Source organism: Myotis davidii, unplaced genomic scaffold (assembly GCF_000327345.1).
Source record: "Myotis davidii unplaced genomic scaffold, ASM32734v1 scaffold72, whole genome shotgun sequence".
NCBI classification, from domain to species: domain Eukaryota; kingdom Metazoa; phylum Chordata; class Mammalia; order Chiroptera; family Vespertilionidae; genus Myotis; species Myotis davidii.
In genome coordinates, this window is record NW_006284618.1 from 245691 (window position 1) to 258600 (window position 12910).

The window sequence follows — 12910 nt, forward strand, 5'->3', positions numbered from 1 at the left end:
CTCATGTTGTGGTGACCCCCAACCATGAAATTACTTCCGTTGCTACTTCATAACTGTCATTTTGCTACTGCTATGAATCGTAAATATCTGATATGCAGGATGTATTTTCATTGTTACAAATTGAACATAATTAAAGCATAGTGATTCATCACAAAAACAATATGTAATTATATATGTGTTTTCCGATGGTCTTAGGTGACCCCCGTGAAAGGGTCGTTCGACCCCCAAAGGGGTCGCGACCCACAGGTTGAGAACCGCTGCCGTAGCGGATGAGAGCCCACCAACCCGAATTCCAGTTCTCCCCGGGTCATCAGGGAGACCCGTGAGCCAGAAGTGGCCTATGACGAGTCGCTTCTCTCTGATACCCAGACGTGGTCCTGGCAGGTGAGTGTTCCCTGAAGTTCCTTCCAGCACCATTAGTCTGTGGTGCAGTAATCAGGTTTGTTTCTTAATGAGCCGCCAGAAAATAAAGTCGGCTTACACGTCCCCCGCACTGTCACACGTCTGCTTTAGCATCCACAGAGCAACAAAGTTCCTGCTCTGAGCAGTCAGCTAAGAACAACTGCTTCCAGGCACTGCAAGACCCTCATGCACCAGGCCCCACACACCAGCCAGATTCATTTCACTGGCTTGGAAAAACGTGCGAATTACTTAGAAATGTGTCCAACTATATGGAGGAGAAAAACAGCAGCTTTCAACTTATAACCCTCTACTGCCAGAAAAATAAAGTAATCTGAACCCCCCACATTCATTTTTTAGTCAAAGCACCATTTTTATTTTTTAAAATATGTTTTCATTGATTTTTAAAGATAGAGGAAGGGAGAGAGATAAAGATAGAAACATGAATGAGAGAGAAACATCACCCTGCTGCCTCTTGCACGCCACCTACTGGGGACAGAGCCTACAACTCAGGCATGTGCCCTGACTGGGAATCGAACCAGTGACCTCTTGGTTCATGGGTCCATGCTCAACCACTGAGCTACCCGCCTGGGCCAAATCACCATTTTTAGATACGCTCACAGTGTAGGATGCTACATTCAGAGCATGTGATGGAAAGAAAGAGAAGGACCCGGGGTTGATGACGGAGCACAGTGCCTCGGGTGGGCCTCACAGAACTGCTGCCCACTCCCAGCCCAGCACTTTGACTGCTAACACACTCCAGGATAGCGGTTCTCAACCTGTGGGTCACGACCCCTTTGGGGGTCGAATGACCCTTTCGCAGGGGTCGCCTAAGACCATCAGAAAACACATATATAATTACATACTGTTTTTGTGATTAATCACTATACTTTAATCATGTTCAATTTGTACCAATGAAAATACACCCTGCATATCAGATATTTACATTACGATTCATAACAGCAGCAAAATGACAGTTATGAAGAAGCAACAAAAATAATTTTATGGTTGGGGGTCACCACAACATGAGCAACTGTATTAAAGGGTCGTGGCATTAGGAAGGTTGAGAACCACTGCTCCAGAAAATCATCAGATTGGAATTTTATACTTTTACTTTCTAAAAATATAATTAGATTTATATACAAAAAGTTTTTCTTAAAAAAAAAAAGATGAACAGAATTTCCTACTTCTATGAATAACCTAAAGATAAAAATAAAAAATCTGAAACCAGGGTTTCAAGAACATCCCAGATATCTATCCGGTCATTAATTCTAGAAGTGTCTCTGATTCTAACCACTGAATCAGAGAGCAGCCCAGAAACAGACAACTCACAGGGTAAAGTACATGTTCTATTTCCTCCAATCGTGACCCAAAGGGTTTAGAATAGCTACCGTGGTGGTAGGACCAACATCTGACAATGCAATTCAAATGAACAGATATTTATGGGATCCTATCACCACAGTCCAGAAGTTTTGTTTGTTAGCATCCCATGACCATCTAAATAAGAATTAAAGCCACACCCCAAAAAGAATCCTGGAAAACTAGCCCATAAAACAGCTGAATGAATACATGTAAAGATACAGCCATTTTAAGAATAACTACATTTCCAACAGAACAGATCTGATTAACCACAGAATGCAGCCCTCCCGCACCAGCTCCTCATCAGCCTGCACCACACAAACCCAAACCCATGAGTACGAACTAAATTGTTCTTGGTTCTGAAAAATCACTAAAAGCCACCCCTCCCCCCGCCCAACACACACATATGCTTTTTTTTTTTTTTACAAACCAAAAGAACTGAGGGATGCTAAACATATGCACTTATGCCAGTGGTTCTCAACCTTCTGGCCCTTTAAATACAGTTCCTCATGTTGTGACCCAACCATAAAATTATTTTCGTTGCTACTTCATAACTGTAATGTTGCTACTGTTATGAATCGTCATGTAAATATCTGATATGCAGGATGGTCTTAGGCGACCCCTGTGAAAGGGTCGTTCGACCGCCAAAGGGGTCGCCACCCACAGGTTGAGAACCGCTGACTTATGCCATTGGGTCATCTATGCTCGTAATTCCAGATCTTATTACTATATGTAATATTGCTTGGAAAAATAAATATAGACTTTACTGAGAGACTTTGCATTAGTTTACTTGACATTCAAAAGTATCTGCAGGGGACGAAAAATGGACACATATGTAATACCCTTTGTAATTAAAAAAAAAATAAAAACCTAACAAAAAAAAATAAAAAAAATAAAAGTATCTGCAGATGAAGCTGAAAAATCATGATTGATTTACCACTCTATTCTTATTGACCTACTTTACAGACGTACAAAACAGACAATAAAGGCTTCTAAAACCATGATCTCATAGTGATATTAAGAAAATGTTTTTGTATTTAAAACATCAGATAATGGCTTTGAAGGCTTTTGAAAAATACCGGTACTGTTCTCCCATTAAATTGCCAATAGAATTCAGGTGAAACATTATAGACTCCCAGTGACTGGGTCTTTATGAAAGGGGTTCATTAAGAACCCTTCACCTATTGTATCTTAATGGAAATCGCAGAAGACATGTTTTATTGTGATTATGTGTGAGTTAAAAATAATACTAAAGTCAGGTACAGGAAAGGAGAAGAAAGGTGTGAGACGAATACAGCCACTTGGTAGAGGGAAGAGGGACAAGGCAGAAGAGGAAAGAAAAGTTACTAGTATTTTTTATTTCTTTGAAGTTAGAAAACCCAGCTCATTGCTCTAAATAATATTTACACACACACACACACACACACACACACACTCCATAGTGAATACATATGTAACCAACCTCAGCAAAACTGGACAAGCAGGAAGTGACCTACATTATTCAGTTACTTCTTTTTTGGCAAGATTGAAGAGCCACAGAAAACGCCTTCTTAATGTTCCAGAACGGGCTCACAGTTTGACAGGTTTAAGTCCGTCGCACAGCTCAAGTGACTTGATGAGAGAGATCCTCCAAATCTTGAACTAACTGATGCCAAAGAAAAGATGGATTTGACCAACTCTCTGCCATGGGAAAAAATACCCACAGCTTGGGCAGACACCGTCCCTCAGTCCACAGGGTAGTTCATTCCACTGCACCCTCAGGTCCCACAGCCCAGGAATGAAAGAGTGCAGCCCGATCCCGGCCCCAGAGCAGGGCAGCCCGGGGACCTTGGGCAAACGGGTTAATCCAAGTCTCCTATTCCTCATCTGGAAAATAGGAATAATAACTAAACACGTCTCACAGTGCTGATACTAAGAGTGAGTGATTTCACGCGCATGATAGAAGAGTGCTCGGGCATATGAAGTGTTCCATATGCATTAGCCATAGGTATTATTATTACTGACACGGCCAAGCACATCAAATCATGTGTGCACGACAACAGAGGAGGCTGGTCTGTAATGCCCTCAGTCTGGGGCGAACTTTTGTCCCCCCTGGTCTGAAAGATGGCACAGCAGAGAAGTGTCTGCCACCCAAAGTATAGTAATCCCCCGCCAAGTAAGAGGAGAAGGGGGACCAAAGGTCAACCGTAGCTGGGCAAAGAAGTGGAAGCACGCCCAAGAGCTGCTGTTTCAACCCCGGCGGCCATCGGCATCACCCGGGAAGCTTTTAGGCCATACAGATGGCTGGCCCCCTCTCCACCCACCCCCAACCCAAGCTTCTGGTTTAACTCGTCTAGGGGAGACCCTGACATCCATTTTTTTTTAGAAGTGAGCACCCCAGGTGATAGTAACGTGCAGCCAAGGAGGGGAATCCCCACTTAAGAGTACAGAATGGAAAAAAGGAAGATGTGGAGAGTATCAAGCAGCGCAAGTGTTGCAAGGATCATGCTGGTTTTCTATTTTCTAACTCCCTAAATTCCAAGAATGGGAGTTTTCATACCAAGCTGCAAATCATGAGCTGGCCAGCCCAGGAAGCAGCAGAGTGTACTTAGCTGTTTCAGAAACATCACAATTGAAGTTGATAACTGTGGAAGATAACACCTCCTGCGAGCGTGAAAACTATCAGTTCTCCTGGGACCTTCCCAGTTCAGCCTGAAGCGCCAGTGTGCCTGGGAGCTCTCCGGCCCATCTCTCAGGTAGGTTAATCATCCCATCTCTAGCGTTGGCTCCAGGTCAGTATTTCCAACCACTATTTTCTAGACCTGCACTGTCAAATATGCCATACCAAGTGTGGCTACTCACATCTAATGTACTTAAAATTAAATAACATTAAAAATGTCAGTCCTTCAGTAGCATTAGCCACACTTGAAGTGCGCAATAGCTAAAAGTGGTTAGTGGCTACCACAGTGAAAGTGGACACAGAACATCCTTATCACAGAAGACAGTTCTACTGGACAATACTATTCAGGACATCTCTGTCCTCAAACTCAGCACGATGGATTCCCACTCCTATTTGCTGCGTAGGATCTCCTTCCCCTGATGCCATCACCCACCGAGTCCTCCGGCTAGCACCTCGGGATCACCCCGATGCCCCACTCTGGTCAAGACCTCCAAAGGACCAAACTGCTCAGATCTCTTAAAATGACTCTCCGGTCTACCCTTCCTCAACAGCCGTAGTACCTCTGCCCTGATTCCTGTCTAGCCTCTAGCCTCCCTCTATCCCAAGTTCATTCTTTACGGGGAAGACAGCATAGTAACAAAGCAACCTGGACATTTCACTCTCTTATTTAAAGGCCCCCAAGATGTTAGGACCCCACTCTCTCTCCCTACCCCCACACTATTCTGTCAAAGACCACAACTCAGTCCATCACACCCTAAGTCCCAATGCTTCCCTGAACCCTCTCAGACCTCTAGTACCCAGATGCCTTTAAAATATTTTTCCCTCTGCCTGCAAGGTCTTCCCCTCCCCATCTTCCCTACCTCCTCGTCTTCAATGCAATTCAACCTGTCATTTCTTCTAAGAAACCCTCCCCATATACCTCAGGCAAACATCAGCACTTATATTTCTATATATTTCTAATATATTACCAATGGACACTGTTCATGTGTCTCCACTGGACAAAGCATTGACATACAATGCTATGAATTATCTAAGAAGAGGTCCGTTTTCTTGTCTTTCTCCCACTTGGATGCATTGCTTACACCGGCAGGAGACCAACCACAGAATCAATGGCCGTGCTGAATGAGTGGCTGGTTCATATCAATGTGTGATGTAGAGCAATTAAGCCAAAGATTAACATCGCCGTTGTAAAGATTGAGAAGTCAAATCCCACAGTAAGAAACGATGGAGCCCTAGCCGATTTGGCTCAGTCGATAGAGCATCAACCTGTGGACTAAATGGTCCCAGGTTCGATTCTGGTCAAGGGCACATGTCCAGGTTGCGGGCTCGATCCCCAGTGGGGAGCATGCAGGAGGCAGCCAATCAATGATTCTCTCTCATCATTGATGTTTCTATCTCTCTCTCTCTCTCTCTCCCTTCCTCTCTGAAATTAATAAAAATATATATATATTTTTAAAAAGAAACAATGGAGGCAGAACTAGTCTATGGATTCCCAGTCATTCATGTGAAAAACATTATCGGGCGTTACTCTGAACACTGTGCTAAAGTGCTAGGCCAGAGAGAGTCCTCAAGGGTGAGGCCTGTCTTCATGCACCCGGATGCCCACACCTGGCACAATGCCTGGCATGCAGGAGGCACCTGACACATGTGTGCTATGTTAAGGAAGAAGGGAGAATGGATTTGATTTATCCTCACAGGAACACACCCTGAAAGAGCACTCACACCCCTCCCCATATGCAAAGGGCCTCTCACATCAGATGGTACAATAGACACTTAAAGAAAATGAATCAGATATAACCAGGAACCACTGTCTCGTGAGCTCTTCCCACGTAGATCCTCACCCACTGAGTCTGCATCTTTGAGGCTCATGGAGCCTTGAAACGCTTCTCACTAATGGCGAGTGAGGTCATGAGCCAGAACAGATAATGTGCCATTAGGACAGTACTCCCTTCTGCACACATCCCAACGGGTCCTGCTCAGAGAAGTCGTTTCTACCTCACTTGGTAATTAAAGCATTAGAAACATCAGGGAAACCGCTGCTGGAAAAACTGATTAAAAAAACAAAGGTGACAGACTTCACATCTGAAAAGAAATTATGCCAAGCCTGAAATTCACTCACTACTTGGGAGGACACACAGTTCAGTGTTAATGAATTAATGCTATTTCAAAATAATCAACAGAAGACATTAACCAAAGATCTTAGATGCATATATGCATAACCTATGGACAGAGACAATGGTTCGGTGAAGGCCAGGGGATGGGGTGGGAGTGGGAAGGAGGGGGTCAATGGGGGAAAAGTAAAAGGGGCAGGGGTAACATCTATAAAGCTTTCAACAATAAGATAAATTTTTAAAAAGCAACCAACAGCCCTAGCCGGTTTGGCTCAGTCAATAGAGCGTCAGCCTGTGGACTGAAAAGTCCCAGGTTCGATTCTGTTCAAGAGCATGTACCTTGGTTGCAGGCACATCCCCAATAGGAGGTGTGCAGGAGGCGGCTGATTGATGTTTCTCTCTCATTGATATTTCTAACTCTCTATCCCTCTCCCTTCCTCTCTGTAAAAAAATTAATATATATATATTTTAAAAAAATGACTACTTAATATTATGTTCACAACAATACGTGTGGAAAGTAAGTTACAGAGCAGTACAGTTGGATCCAGTCTTGTGCTCCAAATTGTTTGCAGAGATCAAGGACAGAAAATAGCAGCTGATTTTTATTTGGAATTTTAAAATATTTGCATAACTCTAGCCATTTTGGTTCAGTGGACAGAGCATAAGCCCTTGGACTGAAAAGTCCCAGGTTCGATTCTGTTCAAGAGCATGTACCTTGGTTGCAGGCACATCCCCAATAGGAGGTGTGCAGGAGGCGGCTGATTGATGTTTCTCTCTCATTGATATTTCTAACTCTCTATCCCTCTCCCTTCCTCTCTGTAAAAAAATTAATATATAACCAACAGAAAGGAAAGAAACTGAGTAACCTTAAAATACATATCTAAGTCTGCTTTCTGGTCCAGTATGTAACAAACTTAAAAATTGACACTCCCTTCCTCACAACAAAAATGCTGAACAAACCGAAAATCAACACGTCTTCTTACATCTATCGGAGAACTGAGATCACGGGGCAAATTGCTACTCCAAAACCTGGAGAGACAATCAAGCAGAGAGAGAGGATCACAACTTTAATTAGGGCAGAGGCCAAGGTGCAGACGCTGCTCGCTCACCAGCACAGGAAACCCGAACTGTCATGACAAACAGCTAGGAGCTCAGCCCTAACAAGTCTGAGATTTAAAGGCCTCAGGTGAGCCTGGTGAGTGTCAACCTATGAGGAGGTCATGGTTCGATTCCTGGTCAGGGCACATGCCTGGGTTGTGGGCTTGATCCCCAGTAGGGGCCGTGGGAGAGGCCGCCGAGTGATGATTCTCATCATTCTTTCTCTCTCTCTCTCTCCCTCTCCCTTCCTCTCTGAAATAAAAAATAACAACAAAAAACCCCTCAAGGAACAGATCAGTCTTTGGAGGGCCCCACACTGCTGTGAGTTTTACCTCCAAGAGGGCTAGCAGGGCGTCACAGTGAACACCCGGCCGGGGAGGGGGCAGTGGCCATTATGAAATATGCTTAGAGCATTCTGTTCTTCTTAACCAGCCTGCTCTCCAGAGAAATTATTCTACCAGAGCCTGCCGGACTTGGGGGAAGGTTATAACCCCACTCCAGCCCCCTCCAGCATTCCTGTCTCCACGAAGGAGGAAAAAAACAACACTGGGAAGCCCTTGTGAAAGTCACAGCCCAGGAGCCCAGGCTTCCTCAACAAGTTCCAAATGACACATTAACTATGTTGACCAGTTTAGTGGCCAGCCATCATTGGTGTTGGCCCAGCCTGCATCCCCACTGTAACATCACTCTTTCTCCCCTGTCCATCTGTCCTCTTTGGAAAGAACCCACTGTGTGCAGCCCATACTGGAGGAATAAGGCACTACACTCCACTCTCTGAGCAGGAGTATCTACATCCATTATTTGGAATTGTTTCTATAGAAGACTTGTGTTTTTTCCCTGTTTATTCAATCATTTATTGTTATCAGTATGGACTCATGACTCTCAATTTTATACTTTGGGTTATAATCCGATATTCAAATTGTCCCAGGTTTGGCCAATTTGAAGGAAGAGGGAGAGAGAGATAGAAACATCAATGAGGAAGTTCTTTCCGTTGGTTCTTGTATCTCTTGACATACCCCCATGACTGTGGGCTCATTTGTTTGAGCACTTCCTCAGTTTCTGGTACAAGATGCTCCAGGCTCATCTTCTATGTTTCCTGCCCCAGCCACCCCCGTCCTAGAATCAGCCATTTCTCCCAGGACTCGTTGTTCCTTTAATCGGAGAACGGTATAAGAAGCCATGTTCTGGAGCTAGATGTGTTCTTCTAGACCAGCCGTGGGCAAACTATGGCCCCTCCATCCATGCTTTTGTTCCGGCCCTCCGGTCCAGTTTAAGAACCCATTGTGGCCCTTCAGTCAAAAAATTTGCCCACCCCTGTTCTAGGCTCTCAGCTGACAGAGCAAGGAAATATATGTATGCATACTAACTGGTGACTAGCTCAGCTCTAAAAATAAGCTTGACTAAATTTCCATCTGAACCTTAAGCATTCTCTCAATAATCTTGAGGACTATAATAGTAAGTAAAGATGAAAGGAGGTCACCTTGCTTTAAAACCAATTATCTTACCATAGGAAATCCATTTTAAATAGTGTTAGCTCAAGAAGAGCCCAGAACTTTTGGGTGGTTGGTTGTTGTTTTGGTATTACGTTAGAACATGTTAAGTGACAACCACTCTCTTCACAACTTCCTCAACAAGTTCCAAGTGACACATAACTATGTTGACCAGTTTAGTGGACAGCCATCATTTGTGTTGGCCCAGCCTGTATCTCCCCCACCCCCCTTCTGGTAGTGGCACACCATTCTTTTTTTTGGACAACTACTCCAATCCATTGGTCTTTGTGGGAGCTGCCAATCAAAGTGCCCCACCCTCCCCCCTGGCCAAAGGACTTAAACACATGACCCAAACTATGTCAATTAGACATTCTTCCTGTAATTTACAGGCCTACCACCAGCTCTAGAGTAGGCAATCCTCGCCAGGAGGGACAAGGTTTTATTCATCTCTGTATCTCTGATGCCTAGCACAGTGCCTGGCTATGAATATTCAATGCATGTGGGTTGAATAAGTTACAAAGAAAATCATATACCTTAAACAAATGCTAAGCTAAATCTGTCATTTCCCAACAGAATTCTGGAAGGGGAGCAAATTGTACGATGTTTTGTAAGGGAAATGTCCGCTTCGGCAGCTAGGAAATATGCATTGGAAATAGTATCCCAAGTTGCCATTTCTCAGTACATTAGAGATGTCAATCAGTCCCATAAAATAAAGCCCCCAAAAAGACAAAAGGAGAATTACCTCATTACCTCAACATCTGCTTGCACATAAGCAATCGCACACTGGCTAATTTTTTTTTAAAGGACATAATATAACTTTCTGGAAAGACATAATATAGCTAATTATACCATTCACTAGAAGGGAACATACAATGTTTTGAAGTAATTCAGAAGTGGGTGTGATTTATAAGACATGAGCTTAGGGAATGGTAAGTATAAATTAGAGATTGCTCATATTATGACAGACTCCGTCATTACATTTCACAACTTTTGTCAAAAGCAACCTTATTCACCACACCACTGACGGCTTCACATTGGGGAGGGCTGCTGTCAGCTCTGCCATTCACAGTAGATAGCATCCTTCTCTCCGAGCTCCCTCCTGGGGAATGGGTTCAAATTTCAGACTTAAAACTCGCTAAGGAAGGAACAATATGATGAAACCTCAACAGTTGATAAACATGCGAGAAGATTTCAAACCTCACTAATAACCAGATCACACAGATCTCTTTAAAGGTACCACTTTTGTTCATTAGATCAGCGAAATTACGAAACTTGGCAGGCTGTCAAAATTAATAAAGAGTGCTGCTGGTCAATGTTGACCACTGTGTGGTGTCATGGGTACTGCTGGGGGTGGGGAGGATGTGAACCGGTATTGCCATTTTGGGGGGCACTTTTGCAATGTCCAGCAAAACTTTATGTGTACATACCTTCTAATCCAACAAGTCCATTTCTAAGAATCTAAGAATCTAAGAAAATATTCTAAAAATATTTGTAATTGTACAAATTTATTTATATGATTATTTTATGAATGATTGTCCACCAGACCATAAACTTGGTGAGAGCAAAGACTGGTTCACCATCCCCCCCTCAATGCCTGCTACATGGGCCTTATATATGGTAGGTATCTCATAAGTATTGGTTAAAAGAATAAATGGACATGTTTACTCAGCATTAGAAAAGGAAAATAGAGTATTTGATGGATATTAGTTCTTGTTCACATTAAATAGGGGTTAGTGGAGTTATTCACAAAGTTATTAACAGGTAATACAAAGTAGTGTCTACTTTCACAAATAAATTATACACACCATCAGCTTACAAAATTGGTTATAATATTAGTAAGAGCCCAAATATCTAGTTGCCTGTTTTTCCACCTCAAGTCCCTATTTTCCCAGTGAGTTCCATTGGTCAAACAGCAATTAAATACTCTCAAACTTGTTAGCACAGTCTATGATCCAATGACAAATGCCCTGGTTCTGAGATGCATAAAAATCACACTGAGGGCTGCAAAAGTTCCAACACCTGGGTCACCAGACTCAATATCCTAAAAAACATAAAAGTGTACCTTTTAAGAAACACAGATTTCAAACTCTAACTGGTCTATTGCCTTTGATATGTCTATAACCAAGGAAATGCATCCTCTAAAAATACCAATAACATGGATTTGTTTTCTAGTATGAGAAAGAACCAGAAACTTAAGACTCCACCCTTTTTCCCAGCTCTCATATCCAATAGAGACAGAGAATGTATTCCAAAATCAAATATAAACAACTTGTGGGTTATCTGCATTGTTACTCTACCCTTGAAATTATATACAGAATGGGGGAGGGGGGAGTGGAATTTTTATCTTCTTCTTATTTGAAACTGACCATCCATGAAAAGATCTGGTCCCCAATGGCCAATATTACCAATAATGAAATCTCTAGAATCTGAAGTAAGAGTCTTTAGGGGAGGGTAAAAAGGTGAAGGGTGACAAGAGGGTCAAACTTCCAGTTATAAAATAAATAAGTCACGGGAATATAACGTATATCGCACAGGGAATATAGTCAATAATATAATAACTTTGTCAACTAGCAGATGGCTACTAGATTTGTTGCTGTGATTCTATAAGAAATACATAAATGTTTAATCACTAGATTGTACATCTGAAACTAATATATGTCAACTATATTTGAATTTTAAAAAGGCTTTATGTTATTGGGGGCTGTTATTAGAAAATTTAAAAATACTCATAGAATCCAGCCCTTCACTAAAACACTTCAGGAATTTTGCCCACCCACCAGATTCACTGATGCCTGTGACTTTATGACCTTGGGCTAATCTACAATAGGAGTTGAAGGTACTGGGAAGGCAAAATCCACACACATTTTCCCAACATTTTCTAGATACCACAGAGGAACACGTTCTGACCATCTCGGTCAGGTTCAAGAATATCCCCAAGTTCACACAGTAAACAGATGTGTTTCCAGGAGTGTGTACTCCAAAAAGATTCACCTATCCCTGCAAAGTCACAGCACGGGGCAGGACCTCATGAAATCACCTGCATTAGCTCTCGCCTTTAGTCAGGTAAGACTGAACCCTAAGAGGCCTGGAAAAGAAAACTGCCTCCTCCAAGTTCACAGCGTTGGTGAGCTGAGCAAAGAGAAGTGAAACAGCTGGGACTAACCACCACGGATCAGCCTCAGAGAAGGGGCCCTCTGTGGCTCTTCTACACAGTGGCCATGTCAGCAAGTTGGTCAGAAGAGCGCATTTCCCGAGATGTGGCTACTTCCTACATCTATGCGGTTCCTCTCTTGACCCGTACCCTCAGGCCACCTCTGGTCAGGGTAGTAAGAATTTCACATTTTAAAAGGGTTAGGCTCACGTGAATGAGCCTTTGTTCAGAAGTGTGGTAAGAGATGAGAAGGACTGATTTAAACCATTCTTCAGGAAGGGATCATCTCCCATTCCCAGGCGGCGTGGCAAGGCATGGGCATGCCCGGCTTTCCAGGGGAGGAGAGCCTGGTGTTCATTCAGGAAGCGGACACAGGCAAGGTCTTGTCTCCCTGACTAATAAATTGCTAAAAAAACGAGAAGTGATCAAACGTATCGTGGCCTGAAAATCCTAGCTGGGTGAAGAAAGAGGAACTAGAGCCAACCAGGCTGAAAAGCTGGGAAGGCTGGAGCGCAAGCTGCAGGCCTCCCAGCACCAAGGGGCAAGGGTGGGGCCACGCTAGGGAGCAGGGCCAGCTGAGCTGCCCGCACCACCCCCTCCCAAGGCATCCAGCCCCACGCGCTAATCCCGCGGGGAAGGCGGG

General features: G+C 43.4%; 1 protein-coding gene across 1 annotated transcript in view; it reads right to left on the reverse strand.

Annotated features, from left to right (window-relative positions):
- SHTN1 (shootin 1) overlaps positions 1–12910 on the reverse strand; it is a 95398-nt gene that overhangs the window by 81522 nt on the left and 966 nt on the right. The window contains exon 2 of the mRNA XM_006754949.2: positions 9107–9110. The gene's annotated coding sequence lies outside the window, so the exon portion shown is untranslated. The remainder of the gene's footprint in view (positions 1–9106; positions 9111–12910) is intronic.